At 40.5% G+C, this 25787-nt stretch overlaps 1 long non-coding RNA gene across 1 annotated transcript in view; it reads left to right on the top strand.

Moving 5' to 3' along the window:
* Positions 1–25787, top strand: part of LOC112133036 (uncharacterized) — a 38497-nt gene that overhangs the window by 8914 nt on the left and 3796 nt on the right. The window contains exons 2-3 of the long non-coding RNA XR_002914698.3: positions 11655–11828; positions 25520–25665. This is a non-coding gene — a long non-coding RNA (uncharacterized LOC112133036). The remainder of the gene's footprint in view (positions 1–11654; positions 11829–25519; positions 25666–25787) is intronic.

The following is a 25787-nucleotide window of genomic DNA, read 5'->3' as shown; positions in this document are numbered from 1 at the left end:
TTTTTTTTTTTTTTTTTTTATGGCTGAATAGTACTCCATTGTGTATATGTACCATATTTTCTTTATCCATTCGTTTGTGGACACCTGCATTAATTCCAAATCTTGGCTATTGTAAACAGTGCTGCAACAAACATGGGAATGTAGATATCCCTTTGATATCCTGATTTCCTTTCTTTGGGGTATATACCCAGCAGTTGGATTGCTGCATCATATAGTAGCTATATTTTTAGTTTCTTGAAGAACCTCTAAACTGTTCTGTATAATGGCCATACTAATTTATATTGCCACAAACAGTGTATGAGGGTTTACTTTTCTCCAAATCATCGCTAGCATTTGTTATTGCCTCTCTTTTGGATAAAAGCCATTTTAAGTGGGGTGAGATGATATCTCATTGTAATGTTGAGCACCTTTTAATATGCCAGTTTGCCATGTGTATGTCTTCTTTTGAGAAGTGTCTATTTAGATCTTTTGCCCTTTTTAAATCAGATTATTAGATTTTTTCCTATAGAGTTGTTTGAGCTCCTTGTATATGCTGATTATTAATCCCTTGTCAGATGGGTAGTTTGCAAATATTTTCTCCCATTCTGTGGATTCTCTCTTCACTTTGTTGATTTTTCCCTAGCTGTGAAGAAGCTTTTTAACTTGATGTGATCCTATTTTTGTTTTGGTTGTCTGTGCTTATGGAATATTACTCAAACATTTTTTGACAAGACCAATGTCCTGGAGAGTTTCCCCAGTGTTTTCATTTAACACTTGATAGTTTGAGGTGTTATATTTAAGTCTTCAATCGATTTTGATTTGGTTTTCATATATGATGAGAGATATGGGTATAGTTTTATTCCTTTACATGTGGATATCCTGTTTCCCCAGCACCATTATCGAAGAGATTGTCTTTTCCCAAAAGTATGTTCTTGGCATCTTTGTCAAAAATGAGTTCACTGTAGATATATAGATTTGTTTCTGGGCTCTCTATTCTGTTCCACTGGTCTATATGTCTGCTTTTGGCCATACCATTGCTGTTTTGGGTACTATATCTCTGTAGTGCAATTTGAAGTCAGGTAATGTGATTTCTCCAATTGTTCTTTTTGCTTACGGTAGCTTTGACTATTCTTGGCCTTTTGTGGTTCCAAGTAAATTTTAAGATTTCTATTTCTGTGAAGAATGTCATTGGTATTTTGATAGGGATTGCATTAAATCTGCAGATTCCTTTGGGTAGTATAGACATTTTAACAATACTGATTATTCTATCCATGAAAATGAAATATCTTTTAATTTTTTTTGTGTGTGTCCTCTTCAGTTTCTTTCATCAGTGCTTTATAGCTTTCATTGTAGAGATCTTGCACTTCTTTGGTTAACGCCTAAGTGTTTGAATTTTATTTCTGGGTATTTTTGTAAATGGGTTACTTTTTAATTTGTTTTTTCAGATTGTTCACTGTTGGCATATAGAAATGATACTGATTTTTGTATGTTGATTTTGTATCCTGCAACTTTACTCAATTTGTTTATCAGTTCTAATAGTTTTTTGGTGGAGTCTTTAGGTTTTTCTAAATATAAGATTACATCTGCTGCAAATAAGGATAATTTGACTTCTTCCTTTCCATTTTGGATGCCTTTCAGTTTTTTCTGTTTTTTTTAGTTTTTTTTAAATTATACTTTAAGTTCTAGGGTACATGTGCACAACGTGAAGGTTTGTTACATATGTATACATGTGCCATGTTGGTGTGCTGCACCCATTAACTCGTCATTTAGCATTAGGTATATCTCCTAATGCTATCCCTCCCCCCTCCCCCCACCCCACAATAGGCCCCAGTGTATGATGTTCCCCACCCCGTGTCCAGGTGTTCTCATTTTTCAATTCCCACCTATGAGTGAGAACATGCAGTGTTTGGTTTTTTTGTCCTTGCGATAGTTTGCTGAGAATGATGGTTTCCAGCTTCATCCATGTCCCTACAAAGGACATCAACTCATCATTTTTTATGGCTGTATAGTATTCCATGGTGTATATGTGCCACATTTCCTTAATCCAGTCTATCATTGATGGACATTTGGGTTGGTTCCAAGTCTTTGCTATTGTGAATAGTGCCACAATAAACATACGTGTGCATGTGTCTTTATAGACACATGATTTATAATCCTTTGGGTATATACCCAGTAATGGGATGGCTGGGTCAAATGGTATTTCTAGTTCAAGATCCCTGAGGAATCGCCACACTGACTTCCACAAGGGTTGAACTAGTTTGCAGTCCCACCAACAGTGTGAAAGTGTTCCTATTTCTCCACATCCTCTCCAGCACCTGTTGTTTCCTGACTTTTTAATGATTGCCATTCTAACTGGTGTGAGATGGTATCTCATTGTGGTTTTGATTTGCATTTCTCTGATGGCCAGTGATGATGAGCATTTTTTCATGTGTCTGTTGGCTGCATAAATGTCTTCTTTTGAGAAATGTCTCTTCATATCCTTCGCCCACTTTTTGATGGGGTTGTTTGATATTTTTCTTGTAAATTTGTTTAACTTCTTTGTAGATTCTGGATATTAGCCCTTTGTCAGATGGGTAGATTGTAAAATTTTTTTCCCATTCTGTAGGTTGCCTGTTCACTCTGATGGTAGTTTCTTTTGCTGTGCAGAAACTCTTTAGTTTAATTAGATCCCATTTGTCAATTTTGGCTTTTGTTGCCATTGCTTTTGGTGTTTTAGATATGAAGTCCTCCCATGCCTATGTCCGGAATGGTATTGCCTAGGTTTTCTTCTAGGGTTTTTATAGTTTTATGTCTAACATTTAAGTCTTTAATCCATCTTTAATTAATTTTTGTATAAGGTGTAAGAAAGGGATCCAGTTTCAGCATTCTACATATGGCTAACCAGTTTTCCCAGCATCATTTATTAAATAGGGAATCCTTTCCCCATTTCTTGTTTTTGTCAGGTTTGTCAAAGTTCAGATGGTCGTTGATGTGTGGTATTATTTGTGAGGGCTCTGTTCTGTTCCACTGGTCTATATCTCTGTTTTGGTACCAGTACCATGCTGTTTTGGTTACTGTAGCCTTGTAGTATAGTTTGAAGTCAGGTAGCATGATGCCTCCAGCTTTGTTCTTTTGGCTTAGGATTGTCTTGGCAATGCAGGCTCTTTTTTGGTTCTATATGAACTTTAAAGTAGTTTTTTCCAATTTGGTGAAGAAAGTCATTGGTAGCTTGATGGGGATGGCATTGAATCTATAAATTATCTTGGGCAGTATGGCCATTTTCACAATATTGATTCTTCCTACTCATGAGCATGGAATGTTCTTCCATTTGTTTGTATCCTCTTTTATTTCATTGAGCAGTGGTTTGTAGTTCTCCTTGAAGAGGTCCTTCACATCCCTTGTAAGTTGGATTCCTAGGTATTTTATTCTGTTTGAAGCAATTGTGAATGGGAGTTCACTCATGATTTGGCTCTCTGTTTGTCTGTTATTGGTGTATAAGAATGCTTGTGATTTTTGCACATTGATTTTGTATCCTGAGACTTTGCTGAAGTTGCTTATCAGCTTAAGGAGATTTTGGGCTGAGACGATGGGGTTTTCTAAATATACAATCATGTCATCTACAAACAGGGACAATTTTACTTCCTCTTTTCCTAATTGAATACCCTTTATTTCTTTCTCCTGCCTGATTGCCCTGGGCAGAACTTCCAACACTATATTGAATAGGAGTGGTGAGAGAGGGCATCCCTGTCTTGTGCCAGTTTTCAAAGGAAATGGTTCCAGTTTTTGGCCATTCAGTATGATATTGGCTGTGGGTTTGTCATAAATAGCTCAAGTTATTTTGAGATATGTCCCATCAATACCTAGTTTATTGAGAGTTTTTAGCATCAAGCGGTGTTGAATTTTGTCAAAGGCCTTTTCTGCATCTATTGAGATAATCATGTGGTTTTTGTCTTTGGTTCTGTTTATATGATGGATTACGTATGTTGAACCAGCCTTGCATCCCAGGGATGAAGCCAACTTGATCGTGGTGGATAAGCTTTTTGATGTGCTGCTGGATTCAGTTTGCCAGTATTTTATTGAGGATTTTTGCATCGATGTTCATTAGGGATATCGGTCTAAAATTCTCTTTTTTTTGGTTGTGTCTCTGCCAGGCTTTGGTATCAGGATGAGGCTGGCCTCATAAAATGAGTTAGGGAGGATTCCCTCTTTTTCTGTTGATTGGAATAGTTTCAGAAAGAATGGTACCAGCTCTTCTTTGTACCTCTGGTAGAATTCGGCTGTGAATCCATCTGGTCCTGGATTTTTTTGGTAGGTAGGCTATTAATTATTGTCTCAATTTCAGAGCCGGTTATTGGTCTATTCAGGGATTCAACTTCTTCCTGGTTTAGTCTTGGGAGGGTGTATGCGTCCAAGAATTTTTCCATTTCTTCTAGATTTTCTAGTTCATTTGCATAGAAGTGTTTATAGTATTCTCTGATGGTAGTTTGTATTTCTGTGGAATCGGTGGTGATATCCCCTTTATCATTTTTTATTGTGTCTATTTGATTCTTCTCTCTTTTCTTCTTTATTAGTCTTGCTAGTAGTCTATCAATTTTGTTGATCTTTTCAAAAAACCAGCTCCTGGATTCATTGATTTTTTTGAAGGGTTTTTTTTGTGTCTCTATCTCCTTCAATTCTGCTCTGATCTTAGTTATTTCTTGCCTTCTGCTAGCTTTTGAATGTGTTTGCTCTTGCTTCTCTAGTTCTTTTAATTGTGATGTTAGGTTGTCAATTTTAGATCTTTCCTGCTTTCTCTTGTGGGCATTTAGTGCTATAAATTTCCCTCTACACACTGTTTTAAATGTGTCCCAGAGATTCTGGTATGTTGTGTCTTTGTTCTCATTGGTTTCAAAGAACATCTTTATCTCTGCTTTCATTTTGTTATGTACCCAGTAGTCATTCAGGAGCAGGTTGTTCAGTTTCCATGTAGTTGAGCAGTTTTGAGTGAGATTCTTAATCCTGAGTTCTAGCTTGATTGCACTGTGATTTGAGATAGTTTGTTATAATTTCTGTTCTTTTACATTTGCTGAGGAGAGCTTTACTTTCAACTATGTTGTCAATTTTGGAATAAGTGTGATGTGGTGCTGAGAAGAATGTATATTCTGTTGATTTGGGGTAGAGAGTTCTGTAGATTTCTATTGGGTCTTCTTGGTGCAGAGCTGAGTTCAATTCCTAGGTATCCTTCTTAACTTTCTGTCTCGTTGACCTGTCTAATGTTGACAGTGGGGTGTTAAAGTCTCCCATTATTATTGTGTTGGAGTCTAAGTCTCTTTGTCAGTCTCTAAGGACTTGCTTTATGAATCTGGGTGCTCCTATATTGGGTGCATATATATTTAGGATATTTAGCTCTTCTTGTTGAATTGATCCCTTTACCATTATGTAATGGCCTTCTTTGTCTCTTTCGATCTTTGTTGGTTTAAAGTCTGTTTTATCAGAGACTAGGATTGCAACGCCTGCTTTTTCCTTGTTTTCCATTTGCTTGGTAGATCTTCCTCCATCCCCTTATCTTGAGCCTATGTGTCTCTGCATGTGAGATGGGTCTCCTGAATACAGCACACTGATGAGTCTCGACTCTTTATCCAATTTGCCAGTCTGTGTCTTTTAATTGGAGAATTTAGCCCATTTACATTTAAAGTTAATATTGTTATGTGTGAATTTGATCCTGTCATTATGATGTTAGCTGGTTGTTTTGCTTCTTAGTTGATGCAGTTTCTTCCTAGCATTGATGGTCTTTACAATTTGGAATGTTTTTTTCAGTGGCTGGTACCAGTTTTTCCTTTCCATGTTTAGTGCTTCCCTCAGGAGCTCTTGTAAGGCAGGCCTGGTGGTAAAAAAATCTCTCAGCATTTGCTTGTCTGTAAAGTATTTTATCTCTCCTTCACTTATGAAGCTTAGTTTGGCTGGATATGAAATTCTGGATTGAAAATTCTTTTCTTTAAGAATGTTGAATATTGGCCCCCACTCTCTTCTGGCTTGTAGAGTTTCTGCCGAGAGATCCACTGTTAGTCTGGTGGGCTTCCCTTTGTGGGTAACCTGACCTTTCTCTCTGGCTGCCCTGAACATTTTTTCCTTCATTTCAACTTTGGTTTGACTGACAATTATTTGTCTTGGAGTTGCTCTTCTCGAAGTGTATCTGTGTGGCGTTCTTTGTATTTCCTGAATTTGAATGTTGGCCTGCCTTGCTAGATTGGGGAAATTCTCCGGATAATATCCTGAAGAGTGTTTTCCAACTTGGTTCCATTCTCCCCGTCACTTTCAGGTACACCAATCAGACGTAGATTTGGTCTTTTCACATAGTCCCACATTTCTTGGAGGCTTTGTTCATTTCTTTTTACTCTTTTTTTCTCTAAACTTCTCTTCTCGTTTCATTTCATTCATTTGACCTTCAATCACTGATACCCTTTCTTCCACTTGATCGAATCAGGTACTGAAGCTCGTGCGTGCATCACGTAGTTCTTGTGCCATGGTTTTCAGCCCCTTCAGGTCATTTAAGTTCTTCTCTATGCAGTTTATTCTAGTTAGCAATTCATCTAATCTTTTTTCAAGGTTTTTAGCTTATTTGCAATGGGTTCGAACATCCTCCTTTAGCTCAGAGAAGTTTATTATTACCAATCGTCTGAAGCCTTCTTCTCTCAACTCCTCAAATTCATTCTCCATCCAGCTTTGTTCCGTTGCTGGCAAGGGGCTCCGTTCCTTTGGAGGAGAAGAGGTGCTCTGATTTTTAGAATTTGCAGCTTTTCTGCTCTGGTTTCTCCCCACCTTTGTGGTTTTATCTACATTTGGTCTTTGATGATGGTGACGTACAGATGGGGTTTTGGTGTGGATGTCCTTTCTTTTTGTTAGTTTTCCTTCTAACAGTCAGGACCCTCAGCTGCAGGTCTGTTGGAGTTTGCTGGAGGTCCACTCCAGACCCTGTTTGCCTGGGTATCACCAGCAGAGGCTGCAGAACAGCAAATATTGCAGAACGGCAAATGTTGCTGCCTGAACCTTCCTCTGGAAGCTTCGTTTCAGAGGGGCACCCGGCTGTATGAGGTGTCAGTCGGCCCCTACTGGGAGGTGTCTCCTAGTTAGGCTACTTGGGGGTCAGGGACCCACTTGAGGAGGTAGTCTGTCCGTTCTCCGATCTCAGACTCCATGCTGGGAGAACCACTTCTCTCTTCAAAGCTGTCAGACAGGGACGTTTAAGTCTGTAGAAGTTTCTGCTGCCTTTTGTTCAGCTATGCCCTGCCCCCAGAGGTGGAGTCTACAGAGGCAGGCAGGCCTCCTTGAGCTGCTGTGGGCTCCACCCAGTTTGAGCTTCCCAGCTGCTTTGTTTACCTACTCAAGCCACAGCAATGGTGGATGCCCCTCCCCCAGCTTCACTGCCACCTTGCAGTTCGATCTCAGACTGCTGTGCTAGCAGCAAGTGAGGCTCCGTGGGCATGGGACCCTCCACACCAGGCACAGGATATAATCTCCTGGTGTGCTGTTTGCTAAGACCATTGGAAAAGTGCAGTATTAGGGTGGGAGTGTCCCGATTTTCCAGGTACTGTCTGTCACAACTTCCCTTGGCTAGGAAAGGGAATTCCCCGACCCCTTGGGCTTCCCAGGTGAGGTGATGCCCCGCCCTGCTTCAGCTCACACTCCGTGGGCTGCACCCACTGTCCGACAAGCCCCAGTGAGAAGAACCCATTACCTCAGTTGGAAATGCAGAAATCACCCATCCCCTGCGTCGCTCACGCTGGGAGCTGTAGACTGGAGGTGTTCCTATTTGGCCATCTTGGAATCTCCCTTAATGTCAGCTTTTTTCTCTTGTCTGATTTTTCTAGTTAGAAATTTCAGTATTATGTTGAATAACAGTGGTAAAAGTGGGCATCCTTGTTGTGCTCCAGATCTTAGAGGAAAGACTTTCAGATTTTCCCCATTCAGAATGATACTAGCTGTGAGTCTGTCTTGTATGGCTTTTATTATGTTGAAATATGTTTCTTCTATACCCACCAGCTGAGATTTTTTAAATGTCTTTAATATTTATTGGTTCTGATGGATTTTTGTTTGTTTACTTATTTTTTGCTGTCTAACATCTAAACTACCTTCCTGTTTGAAGAATTTTCTGTTGTATTAGTCTTGGCCAAAGGCAGCACCTGTCTTCCATTATAATAGCTGAAATGATCGAACATATGCATTCCTCTACCTACTAACATCTAGGATCTGGGAAAATGCTATGTGTTCAGTGAAGGAGGGCCTCTTGCCTAGTATTTTAAACCTAGAGCAAATTAGCAAAGAATCAAGAAAGTATAGAGTTTTGTTTTGTTTTTCTATATGTGGCAATGGTACAAGAAATAGCATCAAGTGTCTAGGGACTGCAATGTCTAGTGATATCATGGTATCCTCTCCAGTTATAGCATCATTTTGTCTTTAGAGTTTTAAAAAATTCATTGCTGCATTCAATGAGCTAAATCTTTTATAGGTGACCCTTGAATAAAATGAGTTTGAACTACCTGGGTGTAGTTTTTTCAACCAAACTTGTATTGAAAATACGTTATTTGGCTGGGCACAGTGGCTCACACCTGTAATCCCAGCACTTTGGGAGGCCAAGGTAGGTGGATCACTTGAGGTCAGGAGTTTGAGACCAGCCTGGCCAACATGGTGAAACCTGTCTCTACTAAAAATGCAAAAATTAGCTGGGCGTGGTGGCAGGCGTCTGTAATCCCAGCTACTCAGGAGGCTCAGGTAGGAGAATTGCTTGAACCCAGGAGATGGAGGTTGCAGTGAGCTGAGATTGTGCCACCGCACTCCAGCCTGCACAGAGCGAGACTCGGTCTCAAAAACAAAAACAAACAAAAAAGAAAATACATTATTTGTGGGATGTGTAACCTGTGTATATGGAGAACCTTTTCTCATACGTGAGTTCAGCAGAGCCCACTGCTGGACCTGAGTATGCAAGAATTTGAGTATATGCAGGAGGTCCTGGAACCAATCCCCACGTATTGGGGTAACTGTATTTTGGCTATTTGCATGTATATGCATAAGTGAGATTGGCTGATAACCTTTTCTTGCCCTGTGGCTTTTTTCAGTTTTTGTAACTGAAATTTCAGTTTTTGTAACTGATTTTGTAAAGTAAGCCAAAATCATTTTCTGTTGCTTGAGCAAAGGAACCCTGGCTGACAAAGTGTTCTCTTCAGATCTTGTTTTTCGTGTAATTTGGTAATTCATAATTTTCTATTTGTTTCAAGTAGAATCAAGATTCTGTTTTTTTTTTAATCTGTAATCTTGACTAGAGGTCACTTGTTTGTGCGTGTGTGTGTGTGTGTGTGTGTGTGTGTTGCCAATACACTAAGTTCCTACCTTTGTTTTCATTTTTTGGAATTAATTTGTTATAAAAATTTATTCTTGACTTATTCCTGAAGAGCAGATAGATATTCATAGGTGGTTAGCATCATCTCTAGTGACTTCCAGCTGTCCCATAATTACTCTCCGGGCAAAGATCCTCATCTCAGTGCAGAGAAAGTACCCATGCCCTAGGAGAGTGCCTCTGCGCAGCATCTTCATTAATTCAGATAGGACTGTGGCAATCTCCTCTGGGAGAAGACTGGGGGTTTCTGTATGGACAAATGTCCCTAATTACCATATGACTCAGGAGAGATTGTCACAGACAGAATTTCACAAAATGGAACTGTTCCACCCATTCCCTGTTTCCTTCTCCTGCCCTTGTCTTGCCTTTGTCTGGCCACCTTCTCCCCGTTCCCAACTCCAAGTCCTGTCTTGGCTTGCTGATTTTTGGGAATTTGGGATCCAAAGTAGAGAGAATGATGCCCAGGCCAAGACCTAGCTACTTAGGAGACTGAAGCAGGAGGATCCCTTGAGCCCAGGAGTTCAAGTCCAGCCTGGGCAACATGGTAGGACCCATCTCAGAAACACAGAAAGAGAGAGAAAGGGAGAGAGAGAGAGAAGAAAGAGAGAATGAGAGAATGGGTATGAATGACAGAGTAAAAAAGAAGACAGGAAAGAGAAAAGAGAAAATAAGGCTTCTGAGAAAGGGAGGAGCATCAGGACTTACAATAGGACCACCAGCTTCTAAGGCAGTGTTAGAATGCAAGCAATAGCAGCCCTGCTGAGACGATGGGGAATTATTGCTGTGGGATATTAATTGGATTTCTTTACTGTTCTTCCAAAATACAATCAATGGCTATAATTACCTTTTAATGACCTGATTTCTTGACTTTTTTCCTTAAATGTGCTTAATGTTTAATTCAGCAATATGAGCCCCAGGTTCACTTTCAAGGAGCTGAGCGTAGATTGGCTTCTCCTTGGTTGGCACTTTTCATCTTTCACTTGTGCTGGACTTTACAATGAGGCTCAAGAACTCCATATACTATGCATTGAGTATTGCTGAAAAAATCTTCTTGTTGTTATTGTTATTGAAATAGCGTCTTGCTTTGTTCCCTAGGCTGGAATGCAATGGTAAGATCACAGGTCACTGCAGCCTCAACTTCTGCGCTCAAGCAATCCTCCCACCTTGCTCTCCCAAAGTGCTAGGATTACAGGCACGAGCCACAATGCCAGGCTGTTCAGTAATTCTTGAAATATATTTTAACAGTGGTCATGGAGATTTTCAGAACTTGTATTTCATTGTGGCATTGTTTCCTAACCACCCCCAATATCCTTTTCCCCTTTCTTCCTTACTAATAAAATTCCCAATGTTTAGGTTGTATCAGTGATGCAGAATAAGGATTACATTTTATAGCTTCCCTTACAGCTAGGTGTAGCCACCTAAGTAAGTTTCAGCAATGGAATCTACGTGGAAGTTGTATGTGGTCCTTCCAGGAAATGTCTTTCAAATGCCTATAATCCCGGCTACTCAGGAGGCTGAGGCCAGGCTCTGAAGTCTGGGGGAGACTTCAGAATGCTTTTACTTATGGCAGAGGGTGAAGTGGGAGCAGGCACAACACATGGCTAGAACAGGTCAAGAGAGACTGAGGGCGGAGGTGCCACACATTTTTTTTTGTTTTTTTTGAGACGGAGTTTCACTCTTGTTGCCCAAACTGGAGTGCAATGGCGCAATCTTGGCTCACTGCAACCTCTGCCTCTTGGGTTCAAGTGATTCTCCTGCCACAGCATCCCAAGTAGCTAGGATTACTGGCACGTGCTACCATACCCAGCTAACTTTTTGTATTTTTAGTAGACACGGGGTTTCACCATGTTAGTCAGGCTGGTCTTGAACTCCTGACCTCAGGTGATCCGCCCACCTTGGCCTCCCAAAGTGCTGGAATTACAGGTGTGAGCCACCGCGCCTGGCCGCCACACACTTTTAAAGACCAGATCTCATGAGACTTACTATTGTGAAGACAGCACCAAGCCATGAAGGATCTGCCCCCATGACCCAAACACCTCCCACCAGGCCCCCCACCTCCAGCATTGGGGATTACAATTCAACATGAGATCTGGGCAGGGACAAATGTCCAAACTATGTTACTCACCTCATCCCAGCTCTTGGGATGATCTAAGTGTTATCTCACATTTCTGGCAAGAATTTGGTACATGAATGGCTACATGACCCAAGGTGGGCTACTTAGACTCAAGAAGCAGTTTTCTGGACCTTCTAGGAAAGTTACTTCTCATTTCCTTGGAAAGTTTCTGAAAGCGACCCTTTCTCCCTTTGCTTGGCTATTGCTGTTCAGATCCAAGGCCCGACACTGCTGTAACCATCAGCACATGCTTGAAGATGATGCTGACACAGAGGACAGCAAAGCCAGTCAAGTCACAAGCACATGGAGTCATAGGCACTGGATTTAATACTTTTGAAGCAGGTTCTACTTCAGGACTTTCAGTGAGGTAAATCGATCAATTTCCAGGTAAGTGATATTGAATTGGATTCTCTACTACTTGCAGTTAAAAATATTCTAAGCTGATATGACCATATGGTGGAAACAAGCCCTCAACTTGGAGCTGAATACTTGGATTCTGCTCCCAGCCCCACCACCAAGTGGCATGTGCCCATAAGCAAGTCACTCCACCTCTCTGGGCCTTACCTTCCTTATCAGAAAAGGTGAAGCTTTGGGGCTAGATCAGTGATTCTCAATCATGGGTAGTTCTATTCCCATAAGATATTTGGAAAAATATGGGACGTTTTTCATTTTGACAATAATTGTGGAGACACTACTGACATTTAGTGGACAGGAGACAGCAATGCAGAATTTCTTCAATGCTTGGAGTGATCGCATATGATGAGAATTTCTCACACCTGACATGCCTCTTGAAACACTGCATTAGATGTTCCTTTTATCTCTTTCTTCCTTATGAATCTGGGGGGTCATTTATTAATCTCTCTTAATTTGCTCTCTTGCTTTTCTCAATCTGTTGGCCTCTATTTGGCTGTCTAAATAGAAGCTATAGAACAGGGTTTCCTAGTTGTGGTCCCTAGGATAATATGCAACAGAATTACCCTGGAGAATTGCTAAGAATTCAGATTCCTGGGCGCAATCTGAAACCTACTGAATCAGCATCAAGATCCCCAGGTTGGGGCACAGTGGGATGTGCCTATAGTCCAAGCTACTTGGAAGGCTGAGTGAAGGCTGAGCCCAGGAGTTCAAGTCCAGCTTGGGTAATATAATGAGACCTTGTCCCTAAAAAAAACCAAAAACCAAAACAACGTCTCCAGGTTATCTTTATGCAAGCTATAATTCACTTTACATTTTGTCTACCTAGGCCACAATGCCAACACTGTAAGTTTTTTTTTAAATAAAAGTCACTTACAACATTTAAAAAAATAAAGTGTCATTCATCTTGGTAGTATTTGAGTTCCTTACATAAATTATTTTACTTAGCCTCACAGCAACTTCATTTAAATAAGCTACTATCCCCATTTTACAGAAAAGAAGAACTAAAGAACTAAAGTTCGTATCTTCATTTCATAGGTTAAGGAAAGAACTGCTCCATCTTTACAAGCTAGCAAATGTTAAGGGCTGGGACTTGAGCCCAGATTTGCTTCAGCCCAAAGCCTGACTCACGCCATTACACTCTGCCAGCCCATGTTGTTCCTTGTCTTTGATAGTGTCTAGCAAAGACACACACCGGAGAAATGCCCCAGCTGCTATTTGCAGCCACACTGTTCGCACAAATGATGTACATTAAAAATATATGTGACATATGTTATTCAATATACTGTTTATGATAAAATTCAGTTAATAAAACAACATGTATAGTATGATGCCATTTATTAGCTATATTCCAAAATGTTAACGGTAGGAGGGATTATAGAATATATATTTTTAATGTACTGACATAACTCAAGCATGGCAGAGATGGCTGGCTGAAACTCATGTTTCCCTCTTTCTTAGTTTAGAGTTATCACTTGGACACAGATGTCCAATAAGGGACTACATTTCCCAGCCTCCTTTGCATTCAGATCAGAACATATGGCTAATTCTCACCAATGCAATGTGAGCAAAAGTGATGTATTACTTCCGGGATGGGGCTTTTTTATGCTCCCCTCCACCCTCTGTTAGCTGGGAGCAGAGGACTCCAAGGAAACAGAAGCTATTAGACCCTCAACTTGAAAAGATCCTAGGTTCCTAAATGACAATGTGGAGGAACAGCCACTGTCTGAACTCAACTGTTCAATTACAGAACTGAACTTTTCAGTTTAGTTACCCACCTGAACTGTTACATGAGCAAGAAATAAACTGTTACCTGAACTGTTACATGAGCAAGAAATAGACTGTTGTGCTACGTCATGGAAATTTGGGGGTTATTTGTTATAGCAGCTAATGTTACCCTACCTAATATGTGTAATACATACTGACAATTACACTTTTAATTTTCTTCTTTTTATACATGTGTGATTTTAAAAATAATGATAAACAACATTTTTGGGATTCAAATTTGTAGCTATAGTAAGGAGTCTCCTTACTGATTTTTAACTCTCAAAACTCGCATCGTTTAATGAAAACTAGAGGGATTTATGAAGGAAGGAATAAAAAAGGCTGGCAGATTGACTAGCTGCCTCTCAACATTTCTTTTTACATGAAAGCTGACCATGCATAGAAAGCCATCTAAATATCCTTCAGTTATTACTGCACCAGAGGGACAAATCAGTGTCAAAAATTTGGGAACTTGTTACCCAAAATTTTGCTTTTCCTTTAGTTGAATGGCATTCTTCACATAATAAGTACGTATGAACATGGGACGACAGATTGCAAAGTGCTCTTAAGGGCATAAAGAAGAATGAATAAAAGATTTTCCTGTCCTTTGTCATGGTACCTTGCATGGATGAAGCTTAATGTAATACCTAATTGGCTAGAAAAGAATCACAGGCCTGTAATCCCAGCACTTTGGGAGGCCCAGGCAGGCAGATCACGAGGTCAGGAGATCGAGACCATCCTGGCTAACACGGTGAAACCCCATCTCTACTAAAAATACAAAAAATTAGCCGGGCGTGGTGGCAGGCGCCTGTAGTCCCAGCTACTTGGGAGGCTGAGGCAGGAGAATGGCATGAGCCGGGGAGGCAGAGCTTGCAGTGAGCCGAGATCACGCCACTGCACTCCAGCCTGGGCGACAGAGCAAGACTCTGTCTCAAAAAAAAAAAAGAATCACAGGGTTTTAGAAAAGCTGAATAGTGCCTTGGGTTTAATTTCCAGGGAGTTATGCTGCAGCATCTTATCCAACAACTCATAATGAATTGCAGTAACATAATCCAAAGGCATTGAACATGAAGCTGACTTTACCGTGAGGCTGCATGAGAACCCTGAAGAGTATACAACAGCCACATTGTGGACGGGTTTTAATAGGTTTAAGGTTTCATCAAAAATGAAAAAGAAGATGAAAGAAAAACCTGTAATTACTTCAACAGAAGAAACCAGAATAGTTTAATTACTTGGAATGAGAATTAAAGCACAAAATAAATATTTGGTGAGAGCTTAGCTATAAATACAGGGGAATATTTATTTTCATGGGCAAGATCCAGGTAAAATTATCATTTTTATTTCTCATGGTTCAGTAATTACTGCGTTGTTTGCTTGTAGTGTCTGTATGATGACAGAGATAGATCTTTGTGGACAGAGGTTTTATTTCAAATGGATCATTCCTGCTTCCTGGCTATGTGCACACAAAACCAAAATATCTAGATAAGTGCTATCAAGCTGAAAAAATGGCAAATGATGCCAAGGTTTCTGGTGTTTCTAAATATCTGAGTGTTTGTACAAATGTTTCCAAATATGTAGATGTAGGCATTGGCAGTTTAGTTGACAAAACTCAGATAAGTACTGGACTTTCTATTTTTAGCATACTTATTTTTAGCACAAGATTCTACCTATGCTTAGTAATGGATGATAGAGTAACTGCTTCAAATTCTTGACCCCAGGAAAGGCCCACATATTCAAGGAGGTCTGGGAAAAGCCGCTTATCCCTTCAGCCTTCTATGGGTCACCATTTCCCTGTCACATGAAATCTAGTAAGTCCTGCAAACAGTCCTGAGTTATTACTGTCCTAGAGAGGCAAAGGCATGCCAAAGATGTGGAGAACCTGTTGTGATGACCTAATGGGCATCCTAGTCCTGAGCACCCAATAAGTACACGAGAAAATCTGCCAATAAAGAGAATGTTCACAGACTGCCTTTACCACATCTGTCCCACTTATCAGCATCTGAAGCTACATCTTCCTATGGATGAATTTCCTGTGTTCCTATCTAAAACCAATCCTTCCACTTTGCACTAGACCCCTTTCTCTCTTGCCTACCCAAGATATTGTCCCAACAGTTCTTCTTTCTCCTACATTGGAACGTTTTCTCTTCTTCTTCAGGATCATTCCCATCTGCAGACACACATGCTGTTGTTTCTCCTGTTCTTCAACATGCACAGGCATGCAGGCATGGGCGCACACTGCACTTTCCTTTGATGAATACTTCCCCAGCTAGCTACTGTCATACTTGTTTGAGAGCGAAACGCTTTCCAGATGTGTCTGTACTTACTGTCTCTAAGCTTTGTCCCCTCACTTTCTCTTAAACCTGCTCTTATCCAGTTTTTAGTTCTACCCATTCCATCAAATCTGCCCTCCTTGGCTGAGGCTGCTGGATCCACCCATTAGTTCTCAACCCTCCTTTTAACTTGATCCCTTAGTAGCATTTGATACTTTGGGTCACTCCCTTCTTTTTTTTTTTTTATTATACTTTAAGTTTTAGGGTACATGTGCACTACATGCATGTTAGTTACGTATGTATACATGTGCCATGCTGGTGTGCTGCACCCATTAACTCCTCATTTAACATTAGGTATATCTCCTAATGCTATCCCTCCCCCTTCCCCCCACCCCACAACAGGCCCCGGTGTGTGATGTTCCCCTTCCCGTGTCCATGTGTTCTCATTGTTCAATTCCCACCTATGAGTGAGAACATGCAGTGTTTGGTTTTTTGTCCAAAGGGCTAATATCCAGAATCTACAATGAACTCAAACAAATTTACAAGAAAAAAACAACCCCATCAAAAAGTGGGCAAAGGATATGAACAGACACTTCTCAAAAGAAGACATTTATGCAGCCAAAAGACACATGAAAAAATGCTCATCATCACTGGCCATCAGAGAAATGCAAATCAAAACCACAATGAGATACCATCTCCCATCCAAGTACTAACCAGACCCGACCCTGCTTAGCTTCCGAGATCAGACAAGATCGAGATCGGGCACGTTCAGGGTGGTATGGCCGTAGACGAGATACCATCTCACACCAGTTAGAGTGGCGATCATTAAAAAGTCAGAAAACAACAGGTGCTGGAGAGGATGTGGAGAAATAGGAACACTTTTACACTGTTGGTGGGACTGCAAACTAGTTCAACCATTGTGGAAGTCAGTGTGGCGATTCCTCAGGGATCTAGAACCAGAAATACCATTTGACCCAGCCATCCCATTACTGGGTGTATACCCAAAGGATTATAAATCATGTGTCTATAAAGACACATGCACACGTGTGTTTATTGCAGCACTATTCACAATAGCAAAGACTTGGAACCAACCCAAATGTCCATCAATGATAGACTAGATTAAGAAAATGTGGCACATATACACCATGGAATACTATGCAGCCATAAAAAATGATGAATTCATGTCCTCTGTAGGGACATGGATGAAGCTGGAAACCATCATTCTCAGCAAACTATCGCAAGAACAAAAAACCCTTCTTGATCTTCTTTCTGTTTCACTTGGTTTCCAGGACAACAGACCCTTCTAGTTTTCTGCCTACATTAGTGCTTGATTTTTCTCAGTCTCCTTTGCTGTTTCTTCCTTCCCCTCCAACCTTATTTTATATCTGTTTTTATAGAACAAACTGTAAAACAAACTTTGTCACCCAGGCTGGAGTGCAGTAGTGCAGTCATAGCTCACTGCAGCTTTGAACTCCCAGGTTCAAGCAATCCTCCCACCTCAGCCTCCCTAGTAACTGGGACTACAGGAGCACACCAACTCCCAGCTAAGTTTTTTATTTTTTTGTAGAGAGGGAGTCTCATTTTGTTACCCAGACTGGCCTCGAACTCCTGGCTTCAAGCGATCCTCCTACTTCAGGCTCCCAAAGTACTGAGATTACAGGTGTGAACCCAGATGCAGTGGCACCTGGCCCACACAACCTAGCTGAAGTATCTGAGAGTATAAACATCAGAACTTTTCTTCGCTTGATCTAAATACATTTTATTGGAGACTTTATTTAGTCTTATGGTATATTCTGAATGTTTCTATCCCCCTCAAATTTGAATGTTAAAAATGTGATCATCAGCTGGGCGCAGTGGCTCACACCTGTAATCCCAGCACTTTGGGAGGCTGAGGCGGGTGCCTCACAAGGTCAGAAGTTCGAGACCAGCCTGACCAACATGGTGAAACCCCATCTCTACTAAAAATACAAAAATTAGCAGGGCGTGGTGGTGTGTGCCTGTAATCCCAGCTACTCAGGAGGCTGAGATTGGAGAATCACTTGAACCCGGGAGGCGGAGGTTACAGTGAGCCGAGATTGCACCACTGCACTCCAGCCTAGGCGACAGAGTGAGATTCCATCTCAAAAAAAAAAAATAGTAATAATCAATTCAATGGTATTATGTGGGGCATCATGAGACTAAAGCTCTCACTAATGGGATCAGTGCCCTTTAAAAAGAGGCCCCGGAATGCTGTCTGGCCCCTTCTGCCATGTGAGGACACAGCGAGAAGACATCTGTCCACGAAGAAAGTGGGTTCTCACCAGACTCTGAATCTGCTGGCACCTTGATCTTGGACTTCCCAGCTTCCAGAACTGTGAGAAATAAATTTTCTCTTGTTTAGTCATATTATCAGGTATTTTGTAACAGCAACCTGAATGAAGTAGGGTATATAGCTTTAAAAACACCATGCTGATGACAATAACTCCTGAATTTATTTCATAATTCCAGGCCTTTCTCCCACACTCCAGAAGTACATCTATTAATATCTCCACTTGGATGTCTAATAGACAAGCTCAACTCCTGATCTCCCATCTCAGTTAAAGGCAACTCTGTCCCCAAGGTGGTCACATCAAAAGCCATGGAGTGAATCCTGGACTCCTATTCTTCTCACAGCCCACATCCAATTCTGGCTCCGTAGAAATCCTGTTGGTGCTACCCTCAAAACATATCCAGTGTCCAACTACTTTTGGCCACCTTCACTACTTCCATCCCTTCTGGTGTCACCATAACCATGTGTGTGTGTGTGTCTGTGTGTGTGTTTTGAGATGAGCTCTTGCTCTGTCACCCAGGCTATGCTCCATCATAGCTCACTGCAACCTTGAACTCTTGATCTCGAGTGATCCTCCCACCTTGGCCTCCCAAAGCACTAGGATCACAGGCATGAACCACCATGCCCAGCTCAATTACTTGATTTTGATGCGCATACTCTATTGTCTCCTCTCTCCCCACACTGGAATGTGAATTCCATGAGGGCCAGGGTCTTCGTCTGTTTTGTTCACTGATGTACCACAGGTGGAGAGAACAGAGCTTGGCATACAGATGACACTCAATAAATATTTGTCAAATGCATTAAATCAATAAGCAGAAAAATCAGGTTGTAAGATTTTCCTGGTAATGATGATGATGATGATCATGATGATGCTGATGACAGCTATCTTTTATTGGGCACCTACAATGTGCCATTGACAGGCTATGCACTGTATCTCATTTCATCTTCAAAACAACCACCTAGCATAGATACCTTTATTTACCCTATTTTTCAGATGGAGTCTGAGGCACAGAAAATTTCTGTAATGTGGCTGGTCCAAGTGCAGTGGTGTTTACAATGAATAGATCACAACCAGTTACATATCTCTTTGTTTCTTCTCCATTCCCACTGCTTCACTTGACTAGCCTTTAAAAACTTTAAAGAAACATTAAAAAAAGAGAAAATTTTTGTAATTTGTCCCAGGTAACCATCACTGGAGGAGGCAGAGCCAAGATTAAACCCAGAGCTGTGTGCTCAACTTCTCCACTATTCTTATGCATTTCTGGAGTGAGTATTAATTAGTGCAGCTTTTCTGGAGGGTAATTTGACCTCAGCTTTAAAAAGCATATGTTCATACATTTTATTGCAGAGAACTACTGACAGATATGCACAAAAGTCTATGCACACCAACGTTATAACGAACAAACAACCAAACAAATAAAAAATCAGGAAGAACCCAAATTATTCATAGCAGGTACATTCATACAATGGAAAACTACATAGCCAATGATACAACACTTTAAAACAATGTAATGACATGGAAAAACCTCCACACTATGTGGTAAGCAGAAACAAAAGAATAACAAGAAACCAGGACACAAAACTGCGTACATGTCATGATCTCCTAATTTTAAAAATTTGTGCATAAAAATAACTGGAAGGAGGACACCAAAATGTTAATAATGGTTCTCCTGATACTGTGATTATGGGTGCCTTTTATATTCTCTTGAATAAATTTATGTATAGCTTTTTACAGAAAAAAAATAATAATAATAGTTATATTATTATATATATAATATATTATATTCTATATGTAATATATAATAATAGTTATATTATTATATATTATATATAATATATTATATATAATATACAATAATAGTTATATATTATATATAATATATAACAATAGTTATATATTATATATAACATAACAATAGTTATATATTATATATAACATATAACAATAGTTATATGTTATATATAACATATAACAATAGTTATATTATATATAACATATAACAATAGTTATATTGTTATGTAACATATAACAATAGTTATATTGTTATGTAACATATAACAATAGTTATATTGTTATGTAACATATAACAATAGTTATATTGTTATGTAACATATAACAATAGTTATATTGTTATGTAACATATAATAATAGTTATATTTTATATATAATAATAGTTATATATTATATATAATAATAGTTATATATTATATATATTAGTTATATATAATATATAGTTATTATATTGTATATAAATTATATATATAATATAATATATAATAGTTATATGATTATATATTATATATAATAGTTATATGATTATATATAATATATAATATATAATAATGTATATAATATATAATATATATTATGTATTATATAATTATCTATTATCTATTATCTGTTATCTATTATATAAGTATATATTATATATTATATAATTATGTATATATTATATATTATATATTATATAATTATATATATATTATATAGAATAATAGTTATTATTATTATTATTATTTTTAAGATGGAGTCTGGCTCTGTTGCCCAGGCTGGAGTGCAGTGGTATGATCATAGCTCATGGCAGCCTCCAAACTCCTGGGCTCAAGCAATCCTCCCACCTCAACCTCCTGGGTAGCTGGGACTGCAGGTGTGTGCCACCCCACCTGGCTATTTTTAAATTTTTTGTAGAGATAGGGTCTCACTTTGTTGCCCAGGCCAGTCTCAAACTTCTGGCTTCAAGCGATCCTCCTGCCTTGGCCTCCCAAAGTGCTGGGATTATAGGCCTGAGCTACCATGCCCAGCCAGAAAAAGTTATTTTTTATTTATTTATTTTTTTGAGATGGAGTCTCGCTCTGTCACCCAGGCTGGAGTGCAGTGGCGCCATCTCCGCTCTCTGCAAGCTGCATCTCCCGGGTTCACACCATTCTCCTGCCTCAGCCTCCCGAGTAGCTGGGACTACAGGTCAGGTGCCTGCCACCGTGCCCGGCTAATTTTTTGTATTTTTAGTAGAGACGGGGTTTCACCATGTTAGCCAGGATGGTCTCGATCTCCTGACCTCGTGATCCGCCTGCCTCGGCCTCGCAAAGTGCTGGGATTACAGGAGTGAGAGAAAGTTATTTTTAAAAGGAGTCTCTGCTTCAACATTAAAATGTGCTTTTCCATTTATAAAATATGTTAATAAAACTTATTACAAAATTACACATACCTGAATAGCTGAAATAAAAGATTAGATATCCATGAAATATCAAAGGGCTCCTAAGAAGTTGGAATGCAACAACTATATTTCATATATCCAATTTTTTCCGGTATATATCCATATATCAATTTTTCTATATATCAAATTTTTGTATTGCATATCCTCATCTGGATAAAACATATTGAACCATTTCATTTAAGCACACTAGGTTTTCAATGTTTTAGTAAGGTTTAGCTTCTCTTTCCCTTTCTTTTGGAGGTATATTCCTTAAAATGATGTTAAGTTCTCTTTGGAGCACTTGGTTCTCTTAACCAGGAGAGAAGTATCTCATTCCATAGCAGAGTGCCTCGATAAGTTGTTTCAAGGACATTGCAAATAAAATGTATTTACACTGTTTCATCACATTAAGAAGTTACTGTATTAAACACATTCCTAGGCAATACTTACATGTAATCTCTCTTAACTCCATTCCTGGAGAATTATCTTCTTTACTTGGAAAACATCACTTTTTTTTTCCTGATTACAAGTCATTCTGAGAGATTTCAGAAACCTACATGGTGCAAGTGAGTACTGTGGGTTTTCTTAACATCAAAAATAAGATCAATGCCTGAATGATTAGTTAACTTACTAAACAAAGAAAGAAAAGAAAAGGACACCTTTGAATTCACTCATAGAACAACTTGAAAGATTCAAAAATGTTAATGTTTCTAGGTTAATAGTCATGCGACTGAAGTGACTTTTGAAATATATAATTCCTGAAGCCTAGATAGAATCTTAACATTCTTGTGGGTTTAAAGGTGAAATGTTTTAAAGGATTGGGAATGAATGTATTAACAGAAAGGCTATGAAGAGAATGAAAGAGCTGACAGAAAGTGCCACACTGGAGGGGAACACACACACCAGTGTGCACACACGTGCACAGCCACACACGTGCACACATGCGTGAGCACGCGCACACACACACACACCTGTTCATACAGCTCCTACAGCAAACTGGGCTCAGTTTTGAGAACTTGAATATAAGCCAAATGCCTGCTCAAGAGAATGAGTCCAGCCTAGGTCAACATAGCCCAAGAGATGGGGCCAGCTATTGAAGAAAGAATGCAGGAGCCATCAACATCAAAACCAGAAACAATGACTGGAGACCTGAATTCCAAACCTGGAATGTAGAATATAAAGGAATGGAGAAGCACATTGTTTTCAGAGAATCCCAGAGCTGAAACACAGGGAATAAGAGGAGAAGAATAATTAACATGTATGAAATCCAGAAATCCCGTGGACCAGTAATGATCAGCAAAATGCCTGGCCAGGGCTGGAAGCCCCGAGGGCCATTGCCTATGGCTAGTTTTCCCAGCATACCCTAACCTCTTTCAGTGCTGCTGGGACCTCTGCCCTTCTCATCTCAGGCCCACCTTCCTGCAACCCTTCAGCAGGGAAGAAATGTCTTCCTGGGAGATCCCTTTCCTAGGGTCACGACCTTCAGGGAGCAGTCAGGCCAGAGCATCAGGTTTTCGGACGCCATAGGGATGGGAAGGCCACCAGTGCCCTCTCAGAGGCCCCTGCATGGAGCCCATGGTGTCTGGCATTTTCACCTTTCTATTTGGGTATTATGATATCCACTTTTATTCGTGAGGAAATTGAACTTATTCTGGGTCATTCAGTTCAAAATTAGCAATATTAGGTTTTAAAATTTCTTCTACTGTTCTCCAAAACTCAGATTCTGTTTTTTTGTTTTTGTTTTTGTTTTTTTTTTTTTTAGACTGAGTCTCACTCTGTCACCAGGCTGGAGTGCAGTGGCACAATCTTGGCTCACTGCAACCTCCACCTCCAGGGTTCAAGCCATTCTCCTGCCTCAGCCTCCCAAATAGCTGGGACTACAGATGCGTGACACCATGCCCAGCTAATTTTTGTATTTTTAGTAGAGACCAGGTTTCACCATGTTGGCCAGGATGGTCTTGATCTCTTGACCTCGTGATCTGCTCGCCTTGGCCTCCCAAAGTGCTGAGATTACAGGCGTGAGCCACCGCACCCAGACCAAAACTCAGATTCTTATACTTATGACATCATTAAAAGCACATCAGAGTTCTACTCCTAATAACAAATGTTTAATTTTTAATGAAATGTGGGTGTTAGACCTTTACTAAGTGCTGGCAGGAATTTCTGATAGAGGTGGATTTTAGAAACCCTGGTTCTTACGTGTCCTCCCTCTCTCTCTTGCTCTGTCCGTTCATTCATTATTTATTTATTTATTTTTGAGACAGGGTCTCACTCTGTCACCCAGGCTAGAGTGCAGTGGCATGATCACAGCTCACTGTAGCCTCGACCTCCCAGGCTCAGGTGATCCTCCTGCCACAGCCTCCCGAGCAGCTGGGACCACAAGGGTGCACCACACCCAGCTAGTTACTTTATTTTTTGCAGACACTGGGTTTCACCATGCTGCCCAGGCTGGTCTCGAACTCCTAGATTCAAGCAATCTGCATGTCTCAAGCAATCTGCCTTCCGAAGTGCTGGGATTATAGGCATGAGCCACTGTGCCCCACCCATTTGTTCTTTCTTTCTCACTAATCTTCTTTTATTTCTCCCAATCTTAAGAGAGAGCTTTAGCTCCTAGGCCTTCATCCAGCCATCCATATCTCTGGTATGGACAAATGCAGTTTTCACCATCATATATCAAATATGTCCTCGAAGCCAACCCTCTCCCCGACCCGCACATCCAGGCTGGTGCCTTAATCTCACCCTTTGTGGAATTCCGTGCCAGGCCTTATGTTCTAGTGCACACCTTAAAAGGGATCTGCATATCCAAAAAGCTGTGCTGCTCAGGAAGCAAGGAGGCCAGCCCCTCCGGCTGCCCCCACCATCCTCACTGTGCTGTTTTCTGGATCTTACTTGCAGTGGGGCAGGAATTCCAGGCTTTTCATTTTTCTTACTTCTATGAGGAGAAAAAAAGAAAGAATGTTCAGATGGGTGGATGAGGCACATGGATTCCTCCACCTGAGGACTCCCAGAAAAGCAACTGAAAATGGAACACATGTTTTAATTTTTTCAGATTCAAGCCCCATGTTTTCCAACAGAACAAAAATGTGACGTAATGCTTCTTCACGGAAGCAACAAGTGTGGGGTTAAACAGGGAGAACGAAGGTGGTAACAGAGGCCGGTGTCGAGGGAGTGTGAAGGGAAGGAAGGGCTCTTGGCTCACACCATGGGGGGCAGGGGGAGGTGTGGGCTTGCCCTTTGTCCTCCTCTGGACTCTTATATGAGCTGCCTTTTGCTTCCAAATCTGCCAGAACTTGAGATGAATGCCTGAGCCATAAAATAAATGGGCTGAGGTTCAAGAAAGCCCACCTAGCCATTCTTACCAATGGTGACTGGAGTTACGTTCATAAACAAATTAGGAGGATCAGTCACACTGATGGACCAAAAGGTCATACTTACACAGCAGTAATGTCTATGTGGATATGAAGCACATATGCTGTTCATAGTGGTATTAAAGTGGCTGTGGATCAGACATCAGACCTGGCTCAGGGGTTGTCTCCTCAGGAAGCTTTCATTGACTGCTCCTGGCAAGGCCTCCAGGATAGATGGGACTTCGCTCATGCGGAATCCCTCCGGATACCCAGAAGCATATTTACCTGGGATATTCACTCTGTTCATCCATCTCTCTTCTCACTAGCCTGTGACCTCCTTGAGGATGAAAACTGTGTCCTTCTTGGCTCTCCAATACCAGCAGTCAGTCTAGGGCCTGGCACACAGTAGGGCTTCAAGACCTGTGTCTTGAGGCACCTTAAGCCTTTAGGTAGTTGGAGACAGGATAATTAGTGGTTTATGTGCAGGGACCATGGACCCAGACCTCCTAGGGCTGAATCCTGCTATCAGCTCGTAATAACTGTGGGCTCTTAGGCCCACAATTTCGTCATCTGTAAAATGGAACTGTGATTGGTACCCACCTCTTCAGACTGTTGAGTGCTGAATGAGATAATTATTTTAAAAGTTTAGCCCAGGGCCTGCCTAGTAGCAGTTCTGTAGTGATTCATTAACAATAGCTAATCTTACTATATCATTAGGCTGAGAGCTTTTCTGAGCAAGAGCAAATGGAGTCTAGTTCTGTCCTTTTCTTTGCCTTGAATCCAGGTTTCAGAGAGTGATTCATCCTAAATCCTGCTTCTCCCTATATGGCATGTAAACCCTTCCAGATTCCTGGAAACTACATCCTGGTTGTTTATCTCAGCAAGCTGAGCCGACGACTGAAGGCTCATGACCACTATCTCGAAAAGCAGGTCAGTTTAACTTTGGTATTTCTGAGGAAGCTGATGGCATCAGTCCATTTCTGGCTCTTTGATGATTTCCTCTTGGTTGCTGTATATCTTAGTCCATTTTCTGTTGCAATAACAGAATACAA

The sequence above is a fragment of the Pongo abelii genome, chromosome 3 (genome assembly GCF_028885655.2).
Source record: "Pongo abelii isolate AG06213 chromosome 3, NHGRI_mPonAbe1-v2.0_pri, whole genome shotgun sequence".
In the NCBI taxonomy this organism is placed as follows: domain Eukaryota; kingdom Metazoa; phylum Chordata; class Mammalia; order Primates; family Hominidae; genus Pongo; species Pongo abelii.
The sequence above is the reverse complement of the archived record's forward strand: the minus strand, read 5'-3'. Positions and strand labels throughout refer to the sequence as shown.